Consider the following 25,029-nt stretch of genomic DNA (forward strand, 5'->3'; position numbering starts at 1 on the left):
AGTGGTATGGAGTCAGAGCTCAGTATGTGCAGTGAATGGAGTCAGAGCTCAGTATGTGCAGTGGGATGGAGTCAGAGCTCAGTATGTGCAGTGGGATGAAGTCAGAGCTCAGTATATGCAGTGACTGGAGTCAGAGCTCAGTATGTGCAGTGGGATGGGGTCAGAGCTCAGTATGAGCAGTGGGGTGAAGTCAGAGCGCAGTATGTGCAGTGAATGGGGTCAGAGCTCAGTATGTGCAGTGGGATGGAGTCAGAGCTCAGTATGTGCAGTGAATGGAGTCAGAGCTCAGTATGTGCAGTGGGATGGAGTCAGAGCTCAGTATGTGCAGTGGGATGGAGTCAGAGCTCAGTATGTGCAGTGAATGGAGTCAGAGCTCAGTATGTGCAGTGGGATGGAGTCAGAGCTCAGTATGTGCAGTGGGATGGAGTCAGAGCTCAGTATGTGCAGTGAATGGAGTCAGAGCTCAGTATGTGCAGTGGGATGGAGTCAGAGCTCAGTATGTGCAGTGGGATGGAGTCAGAGCTCAGTATGTGCAGTGAATGGAGTCAGAGCGCAGTATGTGCAGTGGGATGGAGTCAGAGCTCAGTATGTGCAGTGAATGGAGTCAGAGCTCAGTATGTGCAGTGGGATGGAGTCAGAGCTCAGTATGTGCAGTGGGATGGAGTCAGAGCTCAGTATGTGCAGTGGGATGGAGTCAGAGCTCAGTATGTGCAGTGAATGGAGTAGGAGCTCAGTATGTGCAGTGGGATGGAGTCAGAGCTCAGTATGTGCAGTGAATGGAGTCAGAGCGCAGTATGTGCAGTGAATGGAGTCAGAGCTCATTATGTGCAGTGAATGGAGTCAGAGATCAGTATGTGCAGTGGGATGGAGTCAGAGCTCAGTATGTGCAGTGGGATGGAGTCAGAGCTCAGTATATGCAGTGACTGGAGTCAGAGCTCAGTATGTGCAGTGGGATGGGGTCAGAGCTCAGTATGAGCAGTGGGGTGAAGTCAGAGCGCAGTATGTGCAGTGAATGGGGTCAGAGCTCAGTATGTGCAGTGGGATGGAGTCAGAGCTCAGTATGTGCAGTGAATGGAGTCAGAGCTCAGTATGTGCAGTGGGATGGAGTCAGAGCTCAGTATGTGCAGTGGGATGGAGTCAGAGCTCAGTATGTGCAGTGAATGGAGTCAGCTCAGTATGTGCAGTGAATGGAGTCAGAGCTCAGTATGTGCAGTGGGATGGAGTCAGAGCTCAGTATGTGCAGTGGGATGGAGTCAGAGCTCAGTATGTGCAGTGGGATGGAGTCAGAGCTCAGTATGTGCAGTGGGATGGAGTCAGAGCTCAGTATGTGCAGTGAATGGAGTCAGAGCTCAGTATGTGCAGTGGGATGGAGTCAGAGCTCAGTATGTGCAGTGAATGGAGTCAGAGTGCAGTATGTGCAGTGAATGGAGTCAGAGCTCAGTATGTGCAGTGAATGGAGTCAGAGCTCAGTATGTGCAGTGGGATGGAGTCAGAGCTCAGTATGTGCAGTGGGATGGAGTCAGAGCTCAGTATATGCAGTGACTGGAGTCAGAGCTCAGTATGTGCAGTGGGATGGGGTCAGAGCTCAGTATGAGCAGTGGGGTGAAGTCAGAGCGCAGTATGTGCAGTGAATGGGGTCAGAGCTCAGTATGTGCAGTGGGATGGAGTCAGAGCTCAGTATGTGCAGTGAATGGAGTCAGAGCTCAGTATGTGCAGTGGGATGGAGTCAGAGCTCAGTATGTGCAGTGGGATGGAGTCAGAGCTCAGTATGTGCAGTGAATGGAGTCAGAGCTCAGTATGTGCAGTGGGATGGAGTCAGAGCTCAGTATGTGCAGTGGTATGGAGTCAGAGCTCAGTATGTGCAGTGAATGGAGTCAGAGCTCAGTATGTGCAGTGGGATGGAGTCAGAGCTCAGTATGTGCAGTGGGATGAAGTCAGAGCTCAGTATATGCAGTGACTGGAGTCAGAGCTCAGTATGTGCAGTGGGATGGGGTCAGAGCTCAGTATGAGCAGTGGGGTGAAGTCAGAGCGCAGTATGTGCAGTGAATGGGGTCAGAGCTCAGTATGTGCAGTGGGATGGAGTCAGAGCTCAGTATGTGCAGTGAATGGAGTCAGAGCTCAGTATGTGCAGTGGGATGGAGTCAGAGCTCAGTATGTGCAGTGGGATGGAGTCAGAGCTCAGTATGTGCAGTGAATGGAGTCAGAGCTCAGTATGTGCAGTGGGATGGAGTCAGAGCTCAGTATGTGCAGTGGGATGGAGTCAGAGCTCAGTATGTGCAGTGAATGGAGTCAGAGCTCAGTATGTGCAGTGGGATGGAGTCAGAGCTCAGTATGTGCAGTGGGATGGAGTCAGAGCTCAGTATGTGCAGTGAATGGAGTCAGAGCTCAGTATGTGCAGTGGGATGGAGTCAGAGCTCAGTATGTGCAGTGAATGGAGTCAGAGCTCAGTATGTGCAGTGGGATGGAGTCAGAGCTCAGTATGTGCAGTGGGATGGAGTCAGAGCTCAGTATGTGCAGTGGGATGGAGTCAGAGCTCAGTATGTGCAGTGAATGGAGTCAGAGCTCAGTATGTGCAGTGGGATGGAGTCAGAGCTCAGTATGTGCAGTGAATGGAGTCAGAGCGCAGTATGTGCAGTGAATGGAGTCAAAGTATGTGCAGTGAATGGAGTCAAAGCTCAGTATGTGCAGTGGGATGGAGTCAGAGCTCAGTATGTGCAGTGGGATGGAGTCAGAGCTCAGTATATGCAGTGACTGGAGTCAGAGCTCAGTATGTGCAGTGGGATGGGGTCAGAGCTCAGTATGAGCAGTGGGGTGAAGTCAGAGCGCAGTATGTGCAGTGAATGGGGTCAGAGCTCAGTATGTGCAGTGGGATGGAGTCAGAGCTCAGTATGTGCAGTGAATGGAGTCAGAGCTCAGTATGTGCAGTGGGATGGAGTCAGAGCTCAGTATGTGCAGTGGGATGGAGTCAGAGCTCAGTATGTGCAGTGAATGGAGTCAGAGCTCAGTATGTGCAGTGGGATGGAGTCAGAGCTCAGTATGTGCAGTGGGATGGAGTCAGAGCTCAGTATGTGCAGTGGGATGGAGTCAGAGCTCAGTATGTGCAGTGAATGGAGTCAGAGCTCAGTATGTGCAGTGGGATGGAGTCAGAGCTCAGTATGTGCAGTGGGATGGAGTCAGAGCTCAGTATGTGCAGTGAATGGAGTCAGAGCTCAGTATGTGCAGTGGGATGGAGTCAGAGCTCAGTATGTGCAGTGAATGGAGTCAGAGCTCAGTATGTGCAGTGGGATGGATTCAGAGCTCAGTATGTGCAGTGGGATGGAGTCAGAGCTCAGTATGTGCAGTGTGATGGAGTCAGAGCTCAGTATGTGCAGTGAATGGAGTCAGAGCTCAGTATGTGCAGTGGGATGGAGTCAGAGCTCAGTATGTGCAGTGAATGGAGTCAGAGCGCAGTATGTGCAGTGAATGGAGTCAGAGCTCATTATGTGCAGTGAATGGAGTCAGAGATCAGTATGTGCAGTGGGATGGAGTCAGAGCTCAGTATGTGCAGTGGGATGGAGTCAGAGCTCAGTATGTGCAGTGGGATGGAGTCAGAGCTCAGTATGTGCAGTGAATGGAGTCAGAGCTCAGTATGTGCAGTGGGATGGAGTCAGAGCTCAGTATGTGCAGTGGGATGGAGTCAGAGCTCAGTATGTGCAGTGAATGGAGTCAGAGCTCAGTATGTGCAGTGGGATGGAGTCAGAGCTCAGTATGTGCAGTGAATGGAGTCAGAGCTCAGTATGTGCAGTGGGATGGAGTCAGAGCTCAGTATGTGCAGTGGGATGGAGTCAGAGCTCAGTATGTGCAGTGGGATGGAGTCAGAGCTCAGTATGTGCAGTGAATGGAGTAGGAGCTCAGTATGTGCAGTGGGATGGAGTCAGAGCTCAGTATGTGCAGTGAATGGAGTCAGAGCGCAGTATGTGCAGTGAATGGAGTCAGAGCTCATTATGTGCAGTGAATGGAGTCAGAGATCAGTATGTGCAGTGGGATGGAGTCAGAGCTCAGTATGTGCAGTGGGATGGAGTCAGAGCTCAGTATATGCAGTGACTGGAGTCAGAGCTCAGTATGTGCAGTGGGATGGGGTCAGAGCTCAGTATGAGCAGTAGGAGTAAAGTCAGAGCGCAGTATGTGCAGTGAATGGGGTCAGAGCTCAGTATGTGCAGTGGGATGGAGTCAGAGCTCAGTATGTGCAGTGGGATGGAGTCAGAGCTCAGTATGTGCAGTGAATGGAGTCAGAGCTCAGTATGTGCAGTGGGATGGAGTCAGAGCTCAGTATGTGCAGTGGGATGGAGTCAGAGCTCAGTATGTGCAGTGGGATGGAGTCAGAGCTCAGTATGTGCAGTGGGATGGAGTCAGAGCTCAGTATGTGCAGTGAATGGAGTCAGAGCTCAGTATGTGCAGTGGGATGGAGTCAGAGCTCAGTATGTGCAGTGGGATGGAGTCAGAGTGCAGTATGTGCAGTGAATGGAGTCAGAGCTCAGTATGTGCAGTGAATGGAGTCAGAGCTCAGTATGTGCAGTGGGATGGAGTCAGAGCTCAGTATGTGCAGTGGGATGGAGTCAGAGCTCAGTATATGCAGTGACTGGAGTCAGAGCTCAGTATGTGCAGTGGGATGGGGTCAGAGCTCAGTATGAGCAGTGGGGTGAAGTCAGAGCGCAGTATGTGCAGTGAATGGGGTCAGAGCTCAGTATGTGCAGTGGGATGGAGTCAGAGCTCAGGATGTGCAGTGAATGGAGTCAGAGCTCAGTATGTGCAGTGGGATGGAGTCAGAGCTCAGTATGTGCAGTGGGATGGAGTCAGAGCTCAGTATGTGCAGTGGGATGGAGTCAGAGCTCAGTATGTGCAGTGGGATGGAGTCAGAGCTCAGTATGTGCAGTGGTATGGAGTCAGAGCTCAGTATGTGCAGTGAATGGAGTCAGAGCTCAGTATGTGCAGTGGGATGGAGTCAGAGCTCAGTATGTGCAGTGGGATGAAGTCAGAGCTCAGTATATGCAGTGACTGGAGTCAGAGCTCAGTATGTGCAGTGGGATGGGGTCAGAGCTCAGTATGAGCAGTGGGGTGAAGTCAGAGCGCAGTATGTGCAGTGAATGGGGTCAGAGCTCAGTATGTGCAGTGGGATGGAGTCAGAGCTCAGTATGTGCAGTGAATGGAGTCAGAGCTCAGTATGTGCAGTGGGATGGAGTCAGAGCTCAGTATGTGCAGTGGGATGGAGTCAGAGCTCAGTATGTGCAGTGAATGGAGTCAGAGCTCAGTATGTGCAGTGGGATGGAGTCAGAGCTCAGTATGTGCAGTGGGATGGAGTCAGAGCTCAGTATGTGCAGTGGGATGGAGTCAGAGCTCAGTATGTGCAGTGAATGGAGTCAGAGCTCAGTATGTGCAGTGGGATGGAGTCAGAGCTCAGTATGTGCAGTGGGATGGAGTCAGAGCTCAGTATGTGCAGTGGGATGGAGTCAGAGCTCAGTATGTGCAGTGGGATGGAGTCAGAGCTCAGTATGTGCAGTGAATGGAGTCAGAGCTCAATATGTGCAGTGGGATGGAGTCAGAGCTCAGTATGTGCAGTGAATGGAGTCAGAGCGCAGTATGTGCAGTGAATGGAGTCAGAGCTCAGTATGTGCAGTGAATGGAGTCAGAGCTCAGTATGTGCAGTGAATGGAGTCAGAGCTCAGTATGTGCAGTGGGATGGAGTCAGAGCTCAGTATGTGCAGTGGGATGGAGTCAGAGCTCAGTATATGCAGTGACTGGAGTCAGAGCTCAGTATGTGCAGTGGGATGGGGTCAGAGCCCAGTATGAGCAGTGGGGTGAAGTCAGAGCGCAGTATGTGCAGTGAATGGGGTCAGAGCTCAGTATGTGCAGTGGGATGGAGTCAGAGCTCAGTATGTGCAGTGAATGGAGTCAGAGCTCAGTATGTGTGTGAGACCGGCCTCACGGCGTTGCCCTCTCCATCATCCAGCCAACCTGCAACCACCCTCAAGACACGACATCTCCGACTCCGGCCGACCCAGCCACCCCCGATCCGCGGGCCGGCCAGAGGCCTGACAGACTCAACACCCTACCACGCATGCCAAACCGAGGGAGCGGGAACCCTCGAGCCAGACCCAGAGGCGCCAGCCCAGTCACACCTCGGGTCGCCTTCCCCGGGAGGACTCAATCGGCCACCAGGCCCCTGGGGAGCAGGCGCCTCCCCTACCGAGCGTCTGGGGTCCCTCCCAGACCCACCTGAAAAGACCAAAGAAGTGAGCGGCAGGAAATCCCGCCGAACCCCCTCCGTCACCCCAGTCCCCCCTCTGCGGGCACTCCGGACTTCAAAGAACCAGCGGAGTATAACAAGGGGTGCCGGAGAAACAAGGACAGAGAAGACCTGGAACCATCTGAGCCTGCTGACGCTGTCGCGGCTCCTGAACGCTGAAGTCACCTGGGCCTGCTGAGTGACTCGCGGCCTCTCGCTATTGAACCATCTGAGCCCTGCGGACGAAGTCGCGGCTCCCGAACACTGAACCACCAAGGCCTGCTGAGTGACTCGCGGCCCCCAGCTATTGAACCATCGGAGCCCTGCTGACGGAATCGCGGCTCCCGAACTCCGACCACCTGTGCCTGCTGACAGACTCGCGGCGCTCCCCTTGAGGACGACTCGGTAAGAGATCGCCCAGAGACACGACACCCTCCAGCTCGAGGATTGTGAGCTTCCGCAGGGTATTTCGCAGAGACACTATCTTGAAAGACTGTCCCGCTACCCCCATGCACCACGACTGATTTGTGGTACGTTGTGCCACTGCTGTACTACTTGCCTTTTGGATCATAAAGATCCCTTGAAATCATCGATAAAAGAACCTATCGTCCTACAAAGAATACGTGTGGTGGCACTCTGTTCGTAGTGCATCTCAGGGTGTGCGCGCCTGGTTCGGCTTACTTGGGAGAGGTGGGTCAAAGGGGTGGGCAAGACGTGTATCGAACCCCCCTCCGGCGAACGCCTTTCCAACATTTGGTGGCAGCGACGGGATACGAGCCGACACCGAAAGAGAGCGTGCAGTGAACGACTGACGCACTACCAAAAAGAGATGGAAGGAGTAACCTCCCTGGGTGCCGCAGGTACCGAAGTAAGCGCACCGTTCCGAGAGGATCAATTGGACTATTACACGCATAGAGAATTAAAACAGTTTTGCAAAGACCTTGGCATCGCTACCACCGGACTAAGCACAAAGGAAGACTTCCAGAAAGTACTGAAAGCCTGGGTCGAGACGGGGGCGCCCCCGACCCAAACGGAAGGGGATTCTACCCATGAACCACCAAGCATCCCGGCGAGAAACAACGGGCCAGAGGGGAACCTGTCCCCCGAGGAACTAGCGGACCGAGAGAGGAGCCGCAACCACGAACTTGAACTGGCAAAACTAAAAATCGAGGGAGAGATAAAACTGGCAGAGAAGAAGTTAGCCGTCGAGCAGTTACGGCTACAAGGGGAACTCGAAGAGAAGAGACTCCAAAGGGAGCACGACGAAAAGAAACTCCAGCTAGAACATGAACGCGGCCTGAAGGAGATTGAGTGGCGGGCTAGAAACGAAAAGTCACAGCCACCCGGGAATCCACCGTCCGCTCCCACCGGGGAAACCAAAGTTCACATCCCCAAGGATGTGGTAAAGGAGTATTATAAGAACGATGATATCCAGCAGTGGTTTAAGGCCTACGAAGTCGCCATGACCTCTCACCGAGTCCCGCAAAAGGATTGGGGGGCTGGCCTATGGAAGCGAAGGAAGAGACACTCTGCTAGATCTGCCCTCCACGGTCATGAACTCCTACAGCCACATGAAGGAAGCCCTCGTGGGCCGGTACGGACTCACCCCCGAAATGTACCGACAACGGTTCCGAGATTGCAAGAAGATACCGGGCACCACGTGGGTAGAATACGTGAACTTTTACAGCCGAGCCTTGGACGGGTGGATCAAGGGCAGCAAGGTCTCCACCTTCGAAGAACTGTTCGATCTGATTGCCTGGGAACATTTAGCGGCCAATTGCTTTATAGAACTGCGCCAGCATCTCCTGGACAGTAAACTCACCGACCCTCGGAAGCTGGCCGCTGAGGCTGATCGTTGGGTGAACACCCGGGCCACCCGGGGCCCCATGGGGGACTACGGCCGCCACAGTCAGGGTCCCCCCCGCCAGAGGGGCGGAGGGAACCACGGCCGACCAAGAGACTTCCCCGGGGGGTCCTCAACCAGCCCCCCCAGCAGCCCACCAGCGGCGGGTTCAGCACAGTCCCCAGCAAGCACCGGAGCCCCAGGACGACCAGGTCCACGAGCTAGGATCACCTGCTTCCGCTGCCAGCAGCCCGGACACTACGCCAATGACCCACAGTGTCCCCAGTATCAGCGAACCACAACTACCAACCCCACGGCCCGGCAGATGGCCTCCGTGGCTCTGGGGGAAGAGATGGAAGACTCCGAGGAATGGGAACCGGCGGCCATGGCCCTGGTCTCCCTTGGTGATCGAGAAATGGTCCCCGGGACACCCTTGCCCGCCAACACAGAAAAATACCGACAGTGGGTGACCATCAACGGCCACCGAGTCGAGGGCCTTCGCGACACCGGGGCGAGTGTCACCGCGGTCCACCGCAGCCTAATTTCAGAAGACCAGATCCTAACCGGGGCCCTCTGTCCGGTCGTATCCTCCGACAATTCTGAGAGCCTCTGCCAGATGGCGCTGGTGCCCTTCGAGTGGGGAGGGGTCTCCGGAGAACTGAAGGTAGCGGTCCGGACCTCGCAGCCCGTAGACTGCCTCCTGGGCAACGACCTGGAGAGTTCCCCGTGGGGGCAAGTAGAACGAAGAGCCCACCTGGAGATGATGGGCCTACCAGAATGGGTCTGCGCCACCACGCGCTCCATGACCGCACGAGTGCCTCCCTCCAAGGGCGGTGAAGCCCTCTTACCGAACACTATCCCCGGGAGCCGGGACCCCCTACCAGAAGCAGACAACCCTCCTTCCGAGGGAGAAGGAGACACTAACCCAGGGGAAGGACCGGAACCTTCCGCCCCAGAGGCCCCGACGGAACTCGAAGAGCTGCCCGAGTTGGCCCAGTGGCGCTGCGAAGGGGGGCCCTCCCGCGAAGAGTTCTGCCAGGAACAGACCACCTGCCCCTCCCTCGAGGGACTTAGACAACAAGCCGAAGCCCAGGCCGCCGGTGACCGAACCGGAACCCATTGGATCTATTGGGACAATGGCCTCCTATACAGCGAGCAAAAGTCCGCCGAGCTAGGCGCAGCACGAGTACTGGTGGTACCCCTGCGGTTCCGGAGCCTCCTTCTGGGCCTGGCCCACGATGTACCCTTGGCAGGACACTTAGGCCAAGACAAGACATACCAGCGATTGGTGACCCACTTCTATTGGCCCAAGATGCGAGCGAATGTAGAAGCACACTGCAAGTCCTGCCTCACGTGCCAGGGCAGTGGGAAGAGTGGCGGAAAACGCAAAGCCCCCTTACAACCGTTCCCCATTGTGAGTACCCCGTTCGAGCGGGTCGGCATCGACATCGTGGGACCCCTGGATCCGAAGACCGCCCAGGGCCACAGATTCATCCTTGTCCTGGTGGACCATGCCACCCGCTACCCCGAGGCCATCCCCCTCCGCACCGTGACGGCTCCCGTGGTGGGCCGGGCTCTCATGGGGATCTTCTCCCGTGTCGGATTTCCCCGCGAGGTTGTGAGTGATCGCGGCACTAACTTTATATCCCGCTACATGAAGTCCCTGTGGCAGCAGTGCGGAGTCACGTATAAGTTCACGACCCCCTACCACCCACAGGGCAACGGCCTAGTGGAACGCTTCAACCGAACCCTGAAGGGAATGATCCTGGGCCTCGAAGAGCCCCTGCGCCGGAAATGGGACGTCCTCCTCCCTTGCCTCCTGTTCGCATACCGAGAAGTCCCCCAAAAGTCTCTGGGGTTCAGCCCCTTCGAACTACTGTACGGACATCCCGTCCGAGGGCCCCTGAGCCTGGTCAAAGAGGGCTGGGAGACAAGCCCCCGGGGGACACCCCCTGATGTGTTCCGCTACATCCTGGCGCTCCGCAACCAGACGAGGAAGTTTAGAGAACTTGCAGAGGCTAACCTCGAGGCCAGCCAAGAAGAAATGAAGCGCTGGTATGACCAGAACGCAACCCTGGTCGAGTTCCAGCCGGGCCAGCAGGTTTGGGTCATGGCTCCGGTGAAACCCTGCGCCCTACAAGACAAATGGACTGGTTTCTTCAAGGTGGTCGAGCGGAAGAGCCAGGTCACGTACCTGGTCGACGTACAGTCCCCACGGAACCCCCTCCGGGTCCTCCACGTGAACCGTCTCAAGCCCCACTTTGTAAGGACGGAATTAAGTTTGCTACTGGCCACCGATGATGGGGCGGAAGAGGACACCGAACCCCTGCCCGATCTCCTGTGCACGAAAGCACTGGACGGTTCCGTGGAGGGAGTGAAACTGTCGACCACCCTCACTCCCCAGCAGGCCGACGACTGCCGCCAGCTGCTCAGACAATTCGCAGACCTCTTCTCTCTCATTCCAAGGGTTACCGACTGGTGTGTCCACGACGTGGACACCGGCGACAGCCCGCCTGTGAGGCACCGAGCCTACCGGGTGCCTGACCGGGTCCGCACCTGCATCAAGACCGAGGTACAGAAGATGCTCACCCTGGGAGTAATCGAACCCTCCGACAGCACCTGGGCCAGCCCGGTGGTTCTGGTCCCAAAGGCGGCTTCCCCAGGGGTCGCCCCCGAACTAAGATTCTGTGTGGACTATCGGGGGCTCAATGCGGTCACCCGCGCAGACGCTCACCCTATTCCCCGAGCCGACGAGCTCATCGACCGCCTGGGGGACGCCCGGTTCCTCAGCACTTTCGACCTGACCTGCGGATACTGGCAGATTGCTCTCACGGAAGGAGCGAAAGAGCGCTCTGCCTTCTCCACGCCAGATGGCCACTACCGCTTCAGGGTCATGCCGTTCGGGATGAAAAACGCCCCAGCCACGTTCCAGCGGTTGGTGAACAAGGTCCTGGCCGGACTCGAGGAGTTCAGCGCAGCGTACCTTGACGACATCGCCGTATTCAGCTCTCAATGGCACGAGCATCTCCAGCACCTCCGACAAGTACTAATGGCCCTGCGCCAAGCAGGCCTAACAGTGAAAGCCAGCAAATGCCAGCTCGGGCAAGGCTCCGTGGTCTACCTGGGGCATCAGGTGGGCAGCGGCCAGGTCGCCCCTCTCCAGCCGAAGATCGACGCCATCAAGTCCTGGGAGCCCCCCACCACGCAGACAGAGGTTCGGGCCTTCCTGGGCCTTACGGGGTACTACCGGAGGTTCATTAAAAATTATGGTAGTATCGCAGGGCCCCTCACAGAGTTGACCTCCAAAAAGCTCCCGCAGAAGGTGCAGTGGACCACCCCGTGCCAGCAGGCGTTCGACGCCTTGAAAACCGCCATGTGCACCGCTCCCGTACTCAAGGCCCCCGACTACTCCCAAGAGTTTGTGGTCCAGACCGACGCATCCGAACACGGCATCGGGGCCGTGCTCTCGCAGTTCGACGACAAGGGCATTGATCAGCCCATAGCCTTCATCAGCCGAAGGCTGCTGCCGAGAGAGCAGCGTTGGAGTACTATAGAGCGAGAGACCTTTGCCGTAGTCTGGGCCCTCAAGAAACTGCGGCCCTACTTGTTCGAAACCCATTTTCGAGTACAGACGGACCACCGGCACTTGCAGTGGCTAATGCGGATGAGGGGGGAGAACCCCAAGCTACTACGATGGTCCATCTCTCTCCAAGGGATGGATTTCACTGTTGAACATCGCCCCGGGACGGATCATGCCAACGCCGACGGCCTGTCCCGGTTCTTCCGCTTCGGCGAGGAGAACCCCCCAGTGGATGGGTAGTTCTCCACGCCTTTCAGCTGGGGGGGACGCGTGTGAGACCGGCCTCACGGCGTTGCCCTCTCCATCATCCAGCCAACCTGCAACCACCCTCAAGACACGACATCTCCGACTCCAGCCGCCCCAGCCACCCCCGATCCGCGGGCCGGCCAGAGGCCTGACAGACTCAACACCCTACCACGCATGCCCAACCGAGGGAGCGGGAACCCTCGAGCCAGACCCAAAGGCGCCAGCCCAGTCACACCTCGGGTCGCCTTCCCCGGGAGGACTCAATCGGCCACCAGGCCCCTGGGGAGCAGGCGCCTCCCCTACCGAGCGTCTGGGGTCCCTCCCAGACCCACCTGAAAAGACCAAAGAAGTGAGCGGCAGGAAATCCCGCCGGACCCCCTCCGTCACCCCAGTCCCCCCTCTGCGGGCACTCCGGACTTCAAAGAACCAGCGGAGTATAACAAGGGGTGCCGGAGAAACAAGGACAGAGAAGACCTGGAACCATCTGAGCCTGCTGACGCTGTCGCGGCTCCTGAACGCTGAAGTCACCTGGGCCTGCTGAGTGACTCGCGGCCTCTCGCTATTGAACCATCTGAGCCCTGCAGACGAAGTCGCTGCTCCCGAACACTGAACCACCAAGGCCTGCTGAGTGACTCGCGGCCCCCAGCTATTGAACCATCGGAGCCCTGCTGACGGAATCGCGGCTCCCGAACTCCGACCACCTGTGCCTGCTGAGAGACTCGCGGCGCTCCCCTTGAGGACGACTCGGTAAGAGATCGCCCAGAGACACGACACCCTCCAGCTCGAGGATTGTGAGCTTCCGCAGGGTATTTCGCAGAGACACTATCTTGAAAGACTGTCCCGCTACCCCCATGCCCCACGACTGATTTGTGGTACGTTGTGCCACTGCTGTACTACTTGCCTTTTGGATCATAAAGATCCCTTGAAATCATCGATAAAAGAACCTATCGTCCTACAAAGAATACGTGTGGTGGCACTCTGTTCGTAGTGCATCTCAGGGTGTGCGCGCCTGGTTCGGCTTACTTGGGAGAGGTGGGTCAAAGGGGTGGGCAAGACGTGTATCGAACCCCCCTCCGGCGAACGCCTTTCCAACATTTGGTGGCAGCGACGGGATACGAGCCGACACCGAAAGAGAGCGTGCAGTGAACGACTGACGCACTACCAAAAAGAGATGGAAGGAGTAACCTCCCTGGGTGCCGCAGGTACCGAAGTAAGCGCACCGTTCCGAGAGGATCAATTGGACTATTACACGCATAGAGAATTAAAACAGTTTTGCAAAGACCTTGGCATCGCTACCACCGGACTAAGCACAAAGGAAGACTTCCAGAAAGTACTGAAAGCCTGGGTCGAGACGGGGGCGCCCCCGACCCAAACGGAAGGGGATTCTACCCATGAACCACCAAGCATCCCGGCGAGAAACAACGGGCCAGAGGGGAACCTGTCCCCCGAGGAACTAGCGGACCGAGAGAGGAGCCGCAACCACGAACTTGAACTGGCAAAACTAAAAATCGAGGGAGAGATAAAACTGGCAGAGAAGAAGTTAGCCGTCGAGCAGTTACGGCTACAAGGGGAACTCGAAGAGAAGAGACTCCAAAGGGAGCACGACGAAAAGAAACTCCAGCTAGAACATGAACACGGCCTGAAGGAGATTGAGTGGCGGGCTAGAAACGAAAAGTCACAGCCACCCGGGAATCCACCGTCCGCTCCTACCGGGGAAACCAAAGTTCACATCCCCAAGGATGTGGTAAAGGAGTATTATAAGAACGATGATATCCAGCAGTGGTTTAAGGCCTACGAAGTCGCCATGACCTCTCACCGAGTCCCGCAAAAGGATTGGGGGGCTGGCCTATGGGGCCGGTTCTTAAGCGAAGGAAGAGACACTCTGCTAGATCTGCCCTCCACGGTCATGAACTCCTACAGCCACATGAAGGAAGCCCTCGTGGGCCGGTACGGACTCACCCCCGAAATGTACCGACAACGGTTCCGAGATTGCAAGAAGATACCGGGCACCACGTGGGTAGAATACGTGAACTTTTACAGCCGAGCCTTGGACGGGTGGATCAAGGGCAGCAAGGTCTCCACCTTCGAAGAACTGTTCGATCTGATTGCCTGGGAACATTTAGCGGCCAATTGCTTTATAGAACTGCGCCAGCATCTCCTGGACAGTAAACTCACCGACCCTCGGAAGCTGGCCGCTGAGGCTGATCGTTGGGTGAACACCCGGGCCACCCGGGGCCCCGTGGGGGACTACGGCCGCCACAGTCAGGGTCCCCCCCGCCAGAGGGGCGGAGGGAACCACGGCCGACCAAGAGACTTCCCCGGGGGGTCCTCAACCAGCCCCCCCAGCAGCCCACCAGCGGCGGGTTCAGCACAGTCCCCAGCAAGCACCGGAGCCCCAGGACGACCAGGTCCACGAGCTAGGATCACCTGCTTCCGCTGCCAGCAGCCCGGACACTACGCCAATGACCCACAGTGTCCCCAGTATCAGCGAACCACAACTACCAACCCCACGGCCCGGCAGATGGCCTCCGTGGCTCTGGGGGAAGAGATGGAAGACTCCGAGGAATGGGAACCGGCGGCCATGGCCCTGGTCTCCCTTGGTGATCGAGAAATGGTCCCCGGGACACCCTTGCCCGCCAACACAGAAAAATACCGACAGTGGGTGACCATCAACGGCCACCGAGTCGAGGGCCTTCGCGACACCGGGGCGAGTGTCACCGCGGTCCACCGCAGCCTAATTTCAGAAGACCAGATCCTAACCGGGGCCCTCTGTCCGGTCGTATCCTCCGACAATTCTGAGAGCCTCTGCCAGATGGCGCTGGTGCCCTTCGAGTGGGGAGGGGTCTCCGGAGAACTGAAGGTAGCGGTCCGGACCTCGCAGCCCGTAGACTGCCTCCTGGGCAACGACCTGGAGAGTTCCCCGTGGGGGCAAGTAGAACGAAGAGCCCACCTGGAGATGATGGGCCTACCAGAATGGGTTTGCGCCACCACGCGCTCCATGACCGCACGAGTGCCTCCCTCCAAGGGCGGTGAAGCCCTCTTACCGAACACTATCCCCGGGAGCCGGGACCCCCTACCAGAAGCAGACAACCCTCCTTCCGAGGGAGAAGGAGACACTAACCCAGGGGAAGGACCGGAACCTTCCGCCCCAGAGGCCCCGACGGAACTCGAAGAGCTGCCCGAGTTGGCCCAGTGGCGCTGCGAAGGGGGGCCCTCCCGCGAAGAGTTCTGCCAGGAACAGACCACCTGCCCCTCCCTCGAGGGACTTAGACAACAAGCCGAAGCCCAGGCCGCCGGTGACCGAACCGGAACCCATTGGATCTATTGGGACAATGGCCTCCTATACAGCGAGCAAAAGTCCGCCGAGCTAGGCGCAGCACGAGTACTGGTGGTACCCCTGCGGTTCCGGAGCCTCCTTCTGGGCCTGGCCCACGATGTACCCTTGGCAGGACACTTAGGCCAAGACAAGACATACCAGCGATTGGTGACCCACTTCTATTGGCCCAAGATGCGAGCGAATGTAGAAGCACACTGCAAGTCCTGCCTCACATGCCAGGGCAGTGGGAAGAGTGGCGGAAAACGCAAAGCTCCCTTACAACCGTTCCCCATTGTGAGTACCCCGTTCGAGCGGGTCGGCATCGACATCGTGGGACCCCTGGATCCGAAGACCGCCCAGGGCCACAGATTCATCCTTGTCCTGGTGGACCATGCCACCCGCTACCCCGAGGCCATCCCCCTCCGCACCGTGACGGCTCCCGTGGTGGGCCGGGCTCTCATGGGGATCTTCTCCCGTGTCGGATTTCCCCGCGAGGTTGTGAGTGATCGCGGCACTAACTTTATATCCCGCTACATGAAGTCCCTGTGGCAGCAGTGCGGAGTCACGTATAAGTTCACGACCCCCTACCACCCCCAGGGCAACGGCCTAGTGGAACGCTTCAACCGAACCCTGAAGGGAATGATCCTGGGCCTCGAAGAGCCCCTGCGCCGGAAATGGGACGTCCTCCTCCCTTGCCTCCTGTTCGCATACCGAGAAGTCCCCCAAAAGTCTCTGGGGTTCAGCCCCTTCGAACTACTGTACGGACATCCCGTCCGAGGGCCCCTGAGCCTGGTCAAAGAGGGCTGGGAGACAAGCCCCCGGGGGACACCCCCTGATGTGTTCCGCTACATCCTGGCGCTCCGCAACCAGACGAGGAAGTTTAGAGAACTTGCAGAGGCTAACCTCGAGGCCAGCCAAGAAGAAATGAAGCGCTGGTATGACCAGAACGCAACCCTGGTCGAGTTCCAGCCGGGCCAGCAGGTTTGGGTCATGGCTCCGGTGAAACCCTGCGCCCTACAAGACAAATGGACTGGTTTCTTCAAGGTGGTCGAGCGGAAGAGCCAGGTCACGTACCTGGTCGACGTACAGTCCCCACGGCACCCCCTCCGGGTCCTCCACGTGAACCGTCTCAAGCCCCACTTTGTAAGGACGGAATTAAGTTTGCTACTGGCCACCGATGATGGGGCGGAAGAGGACACCGAACCCCTGCCCGATCTCCTGTGCACGAAAGCACTGGACGGTTCCGTGGAGGGAGTGAAACTGTCGACCACCCTCACTCCCCAGCAGGCCGACGACTGCCGCCAGCTGCTCAGACAATTCGCAGACCTCTTCTCTCTCATTCCAAGGGTTACCGACTGGTGTGTCCACGACGTGGACACCGGCGACAGCCCGCCTGTGAGGCACCGAGCCTACCGGGTGCCTGACCGGGTCCGCACCTGCATCAAGACCGAGGTACAGAAGATGCTCACCCTGGGAGTAATCGAACCCTCCGACAGCACCTGGGCCAGCCCGGTGGTTCTGGTCCCAAAGGCGGCTTCCCCAGGGGTCGCCCCCGAACTAAGATTCTGTGTGGACTATCGGGGGCTCAATGCGGTCACCCGCGCAGACGCTCACCCTATTCCCCGAGCCGACGAGCTCATCGACCGCCTGGGGGACGCCCGGTTCCTCAGCACTTTCGACCTGACCTGCGGATACTGGCAGATTGCTCTCACGGAAGGAGCGAAAGAGCGCTCTGCCTTCTCCACGCCAGATGGCCACTACCGCCTCAGGGTCATGCCGTTCGGGATGAAAAACGCCCCAGCCACGTTCCAGCGGTTGGTGAACAAGGTCCTGGCCGGACTCGAGGAGTTCAGCGCAGCGTACCTTGACGATATCGCCGTATTCAGCTCTCAATGGCACGAGCATCTCCAGCACCTCCGACAAGTACTAATGGCCCTGCGCCAAGCAGGCCTAACAGTGAAAGCCAGCAAATGCCAGCTCGGGCAAGGCTCCGTGGTCTACCTGGGGCATCAGGTGGGCAGCGGCCAGGTCGCCCCTCTCCAGCCGAAGATCGACGCCATCAAGTCCTGGGAGCCCCCCACCACGCAGACAGAGGTTCGGGCCTTCCTGGGCCTTACGGGGTACTACCGGAGGTTCATTAAAAATTATGGTAGTATCGCAGGGCCCCTCACAGAGTTGACCTCCAAAAAGCTCCCGCAGAAGGTGCAGTGGACCACCCCGTGCCAGCAGGCGTTCGACGCCTTGAAAACCGCCATGTGCACCGCTCCCGTACTCAAGGCCCCCGACTACTCCCAAGAGTTTGTGGTCCAGACCGACGCATCCGAACACGGCATCGGGGCCGTGCTCTCGCAGTTCGACGACAAGGGCATTGATCAGCCCATAGCCTTCATCAGCCGAAGGCTGCTGCCGAGAGAGCAGCGTTGGAGTACTATAGAGCGAGAGACCTTTGCCGTAGTCTGGGCCCTCAAGAAACTGCGGCCCTACTTGTTCGGAACCCATTTTCGAGTACAGACGGACCACCGGCCCTTGCAGTGGCTAATGCGGATGAGGGGGGAGAACCCCAAGCTACTACGATGGTCCATCTCTCTCCAAGGGATGGATTTCACTGTCGAACATCGCCCCGGGACGGATCATGCCAACGCCGACGGCCTGTCCCGGTTCTTCCGCTTCGGCGAGGAGAACCCCCCAGTGGATGGGTAGTTCTCCACGCCTTTCAGCTGGGGGGGACGCGTGTGAGACCGGCCTCACGGCGTTGCCCTCTCCATCATCCAGCCAACCTGCAACCACCCTCAAGACACGACATCTCTGACTCCAGCCGCCCCAGCCACCCCCGATCCGCGGGCCGGCCAGAGGCCTGACAGACTCAACACCCTACCACGCATGCCCAACCGAGGGAGCGGGAACCCTCGAGCCAGACCCAAAGGCGCCAGCCCAGTCACACCTCGGGTCGCCTTCCCCGGGAGGACTCAATCGGCCACCAGGCCCCTGGGGAGCAGGCGCCTCCCCTACCGAGCGTCTGGGGTCCCTCCCAGACCCACCTGAAAAGACCAAAGAAGTGAGCGGCAGGAAATCCTGCCGGACCCCCTCCGTCACCCCAGTCCCCCCTCTGCGGGCACTCCGGACTTCAAAGAACCAGCGGAGTATAACAAGGGGTGCCGGAGAAACAAGGACAGAGAAGACCTGGAACCATCTGAGCCTGCTGACGCTGTCGCGGCTCCTGAACGCTGAAGTCACCTGGGCCTGCTGAGTGACTCGCGGCCTCTCGCTATTGAACCATCTGAGCCCTGCAGACGAAGTCGCTGCTCCCGAACACTGAACCACCAAGGCCTGCTGAGTGACTCGCGGCCCCCAGCTATTGAACCATCGGAGCCCTGCTGACGGAATCGCGGCTCCCGAACTCCGACCACCTGTGCCTGCTGAGAGACTCGCGGCGCTCCCCTTGAGGACGACTCGGTAAGAGATCGCCCAGAGACACGACACCCTCCAGCTCGAGGATTGTGAGCTTCCGCAGGGTATTTCGCAGAGACACTATCTTGAAAGACTGTCCCGCTACCCCCATGCCCCACGACTGATTTGTGGTACGTTGTGCCACTGCTGTACTACTTGCCTTTTGGATTATAAAGATCCCTTGAAATCATCGATAAAAGAACCTATCGTCCTACAAAGAATACGTGTGGTGGCACTCTGTTCGTAGTGCATCTCAGGGTGTGCGCGCCTGGTTCGGCTTACTTGGGAGAGGTGGGTCAAAGGGGTGGGCAAGACGTGTATCGAACCCCCCTCCGGCGAACGCCTTTCCAACAATGTGCAGTGGGATGGAGTCAGAGCTCAGTATGTGCAGTGGGATGGAGTCAGAGCTCAGTATGTGCAGTGAATGGAGTCAGAGCTCAGTATGTGCAGTGGGATGGAGTCAGAGCTCAGTATGTGCAGTGGTATGGAGTCAGAGCTCAGTATGTGCAGTGAATGGAGTCAGAGCTCAGTATGTGCAGTGGGATGGAGTCAGAGCTCAGTATGTGCAGTGGGATGGAGTCAGAGCTCAGTATGTGCAGTGAATGGAGTCAGAGCTCAGTATGTGCAGTGAATGGAGTCAGAGCTCAGTATGTGCAGTGACTGGAGTCAGAGCTCAGTATGTGCAGTGGGATGGAGTCAGAGCTCAGTATGTGCAGTGGATGGAGTCAGAGCTCAGTATGTGCAGTGACTGGGGTCAGAGCTCAGTGCAGCGGGTCACAGTTGTTTTGTTATTTAATATTTGTTTATTGACATTTTGACAAACATACGGCCTGCATAACAGCACGAGTCTTGGATAGCATATATTATCAGCACATAATATTGGTACTGTAGGAGGGTAATATGTTCATGAACACAGCATCTATGTAGTCTAGTATAGCACACCTTACAAGTGCCAGTTTAAACATTTAAGAGCAGAATTTACATTCGACTGAGTCACATTTCAAGATACATTTCAAACTTTAACTACGGGAACGAAGGAACCATATTGTGTAAGTGGATTGTGGTGGGTTATCGCTGGGTGCGTGAGATGCGGGTGGATTCAAGCGGCATTCTAATACTAGCAACTAACAGCAGCCTTGCCGTCTGGGGGGGCATCGAAGGGGGGGGGGGCGCTGCGCCAGCCTATGGCTGCTAGTGATAACTGTCCAGTTCCACTCCCACGGGAGCCTCACAATGAACGATTATTCGTGAGGTGTGTCCGTTGATCTAGCCTCAAATACCCTGAGGTACTTTCCTCAGCCAGGGGGGGTTGAGGTGCATGCGAATGAGTTGGTTCAGCCCCATTGGAAATCTCAATTTCAGCCCTAATGAGTCTGGGCAAGTCGGTAAGCCATAATTGGGTGAGGGCTGTTTGCGGGCTCCTTCGTTTAGCGACCACAGGTGCTGGGGTTCTTGTGCACTGCCGTACAGGAGGTGACCCCAAAAGAAAGAGCCGGCAATCGATCGGTTGGCTGGCATATGCTGGTCACTAGTTATAGTGGCCACCTTGCACCAGTCCAATTCGACTCTTATGGTAGATAGGTTCAAGACAACCTTTTAAAGAAAGCTATCCTAGTGGTAGCTGTGGAGAGCAGCCTTCAGGCTAAGTCTCTGAGAAATGTAAAGCAGCTTGTTTTACCTTATAATCTCTTGAATTACCAAATGAAAAGGACACCACACAGGTATATATATAAAATATATATGTATTTATTACTAGACACACTCTACTAATCTCTTTATGAGATTAGAAACCAGGTACACATTCAAATGTCAGCGTTTCACAATAAATTAAGCACAAATATGGCTGGAGCCCTAGGGGCGTACCAGACCATATACTAAGAAAGTGGTATAAGGATGTTGACTTGCAAAATGACAAGGCCTAGGGCCTGGGGAATCGCTGGGGCTTCACTACTGCAGTGTTAGCAGGTAAGTAACAGGCCCACGGGAGACGTGTGCAGTGTCAAAACACAGCCGCGGGTTTCCTATAGGTTACAATGGAGCAAGTCGCTGTTTGTATTTTAAAGTTTTAGGGGACTTCGGAGAAGTCAACAAGCAAGCCACTTACAGGGTAAGTACTTTGAGGGCCAACACACACTAGGGCACCGGAGTGCACGAGTTACCTCACCCAGGGAAGCCGGGTGCATAGGTGTCTTTTTGTGTCGGGTCGGGTCGGGTCGCTGTTTTCTGTGGAGACCAAAGAAGACTTGCTGCTTGCGTCGACTTAAGAAGTGTCCGGTGGAACCCGAAGGTGGATTGAAGATGCAGAAGACCTGAAAATTGAAGGGATAGTGTTCAAAGTCACTTGCCAGTGACCGGTGGCCAGCAAGATGGATGACCACAGATGTCGCGTCGATTCAGGTCGTCGATGGTATTTTGACTCTTTGCTCTCGAGGTCCAGGAAGGATCGACCATGACTAGCAGCTGGATTTGGAGTGTTCCACGATGTCTACAGCTGATGGCGGTGTCGGCAACTGGATTGGAGCCAACAAGCCTTGGCAACCGCAAGTCTCGTATAGACTGAAGAAAGTCGATGGTGCAGACCAGCAAGGTCTGAGGGACTCACCCAGCGAGGGTGAGTGAGATCAGGCCTGGAGCAACCAGGGGAGCACTTTAAGTCGTTAAGAAAGTCTTCGGGGGACCCGCTAGCCAACGAGCAAGGGATCGCGAAGACGCCTCTTCAGGAAATGCTTCACAGGAGCCCACGGTCACTCGGGACGGGGTAGACCACTGATTTTTGCTGCAAGACCTGCTGGAGGCTTGGGCCACAAATGATCCAAAGCACAAGTTCGTAGAACGTTGTTAAGGGATTGCACTCGACAATAGTGCATGGTCCCCGGGTATTGCTGTTCCTCGTCACTCGTGGGGTCCACTCGCCACAGCTTTGCTGTGGACTCACAATGGCCGTCGAGAAGTCAGGAAATCCACTTCCGGGGCAGCAGGGACTTCAAACTCCGGCAGGAGCGGGAAAGTTTGCAACCGTTGATTAAGGTTTTTGGTGCCTGCCAAGCAGGGGAGTCACTCCTTGACTCCAAGGGAGATTCTTCTGTCTTCCAAAGGTAGTGGAATGTTGAAGGGCCAGGATTCTTCTTTGTAGAGTGTCGTCCAGGGTTATCTGCATTGCAATGGTAATGCTTGCTATCTTATAGTGAAGATAGGGGAGGGACTAGCTCTATGACCACTCCTCTAGGAGGGTCAGGGAAGGGGGTGGTTACACCCACTTCCATTTGTCCAGTTTCACGCCAGAGCAGGGACAGGTAGCCCCTGAACCGGTTTGAGCTGGCATATGCACAGAGGAGCCTACTGCTCCCCCAGTGCAGGATTTCAAAGCACTCTAGGAGTGCACCCACCCAGCTCCAATACACTAAATCCTGTCTGGAAGGTGGTGACACCTCCCTGTGACAGGATGCCTTTTGTTGGGCTTCCTCCACTGCGAGTTTCAGTCAGCAGCAGGAGGGCAGCCCAGTGTCTGTGCTGGTGGCATCCATTTTGTGATGCCAGGGCTCTATAGGATTTCTGTCGTTTAGTACAGTGGGTACATGTCTATCCCTCTAGAAGGGTGGGATCATGCTCCCACACCAGTTACTGGTGTGGGGTATGATTCCAAGTTGTTTGACACCAAACACGACATGTTTTGATGCAGCCATTCCAAAGTTAGCATTTACCGGTAGGTTATAATGCACTTAAGAGTATATGGTTTAACCGCATCCACAAACAGCCACAGAGAATAGACTCTAGTAGCTGCAGAGGGGCCCTGCTCATGCAGAGGCACCCCCTCACATAGTAAACCAAGCACCCTGCCCTCAGGATTGATAGGGGCTGCCATAGGGGTGGCTGATAGGTTTATATGTGTGTGTATGGTGAGACATAGAAACCTATATCTCTGTGGGGAGTGCTAACACTACCTCACACAGGCTGCAGTAGCAGGCCTGTGGGGTCACATTAAGAATGCTTCCCAGGGGTGGCATAATACATGCTGCAGCCCCTGGTAGGCCTGTGAAGTACCTATGCCCTAGGTACCATATACTAGGGGCTCATAAGGTACCACAGTATCCAATCACTAGTGCATCTAATATGCACACTGAGTCGTTTAGAGAGATCAGTGAGACTGGGGCCCTGATTAGCAGGGACCCAGCCAGACTAGGCCAGAAACCAGTGTATACATCAGAAAAAAAGTGGGGGCAACATAAGTGCAGATCCAACTCTCCTACAATCGGTATAACGTGACCCGCAGCCTCTAACCGTGTCTCAACTAATGCCGTAACAATCAGCTACCAAACGTGTGCAAGTCCACCCCATATGGTTAAAGGTGGCCTCAACATCATGGCAGGAATCCGGGGAGCCAGGACAGATCTGTGCCAGTCTCCGAGGCTTGAGGTATGTGTGATGCGAGCATTACAGTGGGTGTATCTGAGCCTAGCACTCATGGAACTACATTGCGGTATCCCCAGACATGGCGCCCCTTGTTTGTTGGTCGTACCGTTGAGAATTCACCATCACAGGAAGCTCCGAGCGCTGTAAGGGGGGTCGCCCTACCCTGGCCTCTAGAATAGTATAGCGCTTTTAAAGCAGGTCGGCCAGCGCCATGTACAGCATGGTTTGTAGGTGTAGTGTCGGGCCTCAGGCCCACATGGTGATGAGTGAAGGACACAGACACTAGGGAGTATGGTGTAGTGACTGGCCACGAGCACGTGCCCCCGGGCCCTTTTATTGGTGGGACCACGTCACCCGTGACACCCATGATGGATGGGTGTGGGGTTGCAAGTGTGTCCAGCTCTCGAGGGAGTGGCTGGGAGTACAACTTCCTGTGGAGCACTAGAACGTGTCCTGCAGGACACTACAGTAGGCGTCTGGGTGTTTGGGGTTTGTCATGTGCTTTACCCACACTTTAAGTAATTGTCTAGTGAGTAATGCACGCAAGAGAAAAGAGCCCGGAGGGATCCCGTAATCGTCTCTCAAATGTTCGAATGTGGAAAGAATCTTGTCTGAGAACAGGTCTCCCCAGGATGTGAGACCTGCGCTGGTCCAAGCGGTGGCTTCCGGTCTGGGACGCAGATCTATGCAGCCAGATAGCACCCGAAGGAATAGTTTGGTGGCATATGGGAAAGAGGGTCGCTTCAGGTCTGGGACACAGATCTATGCAGCCAGATAGCACCTGAAGGAATAGTTCGGGGGCTTATGGGAAAGAGGGTCACTTCTTGTGTACGAAAGTGGACCAGCATGACCGGGCCGTGGACATAAGGATATTCCCAACTATTTTCGCAATTGTGTTCCCCGAGCCCAATAACCATTCCAAGACTTTAGTCGGATGTATTCCGGTCGCCCAGTATCCCAACTCCACTGTATTTTGACCAGCCAAGCAGTGCATCGCCACTGCAACCACGCAGCCGCATAATAACATTCGTAATTCGGGGCTCCCAGTCCGCCCGCTGTCAAAATGACATACAATTTTGTAAGAGAAACACGCTTTCTACCCCTGCCCCATTTAAGGGCTATCAGGAACGTCTGAAGATCCCGAAAGAATTTCTGGGGGATTAAGATGGGGAGGGCAGCAAAAAAGTTTAACAGCCTTGGCAGGACCAGCATCTTAGAGATGCGACCCAAAGGGGGAAGCGGCAACTCGGACCAGAATACTAGAGAAGACCTGGAGCTGGTTATCGCCCTGCCCAGGTTTCCGTCCAATAGATCTTTGGGTGAGTGGCACACCTGGACTCCCAGATACCTGAAGGAATCGCGGTGTCGCGGGAGGGGCATGGGTGGGAGTGCCCTCTTTTGTTCAGGAGTTAGTAAAGTCACTGGGAATGGGAGGGGTTTATCCCAGTTCACCTTCAGGCCTGAAATGCGCCCAAACCGCTCCAGTAGTGTCATAAGCTCTGTGAGTAACGCTGTGTCATCCGCGTACAATGATATTAAGTGCCCCTGGTTGCATGCCCTTATGCCCCAGTTCATGGCCTGCTGTCGGAGTGCGCAAGCAAGTGGTTCCATTACCAGGGCAATGATAATAGGGCAAGGGACATCCTTGCAGGATGCCCCGCTCTATTGCAAAGGGACCTGAAATTATAGACCCAGTTCTTACCCTCGCTAATGGTGAGTTGTACAATAAGGAGATCCATTCACGGAACTTGGGGCCCGTTCCAAATCTAATAAGCACCGTCTGTAAGTAATGCCATCCCAAGGTGGCAAAGGCTTATTTTATATCCAATTGCTGCAGGCCTGTGCACACGTCAAAGTAAAATGCAGAGTTAATAATACAACAATCACTGTACAGTCGATAAAATAAAGACAATATGAACAATCTT

At 55.9% G+C, this 25,029-nt stretch overlaps 1 protein-coding gene across 3 annotated transcripts in view; it reads right to left on the minus strand.

The window, feature by feature from the left end:
- IQSEC2 (IQ motif and Sec7 domain ArfGEF 2) overlaps window positions 1-25,029 on the minus strand; it is a 559,465-nt gene that overhangs the window by 229,669 nt on the left and 304,767 nt on the right. The gene's annotated exons all lie outside the window — the stretch shown is intronic.

The sequence above is a fragment of the Triturus cristatus genome, chromosome 10, assembly GCF_964204655.1.
Source record: "Triturus cristatus chromosome 10, aTriCri1.1, whole genome shotgun sequence".
NCBI lineage: Eukaryota > Metazoa > Chordata > Amphibia > Caudata > Salamandridae > Triturus > Triturus cristatus.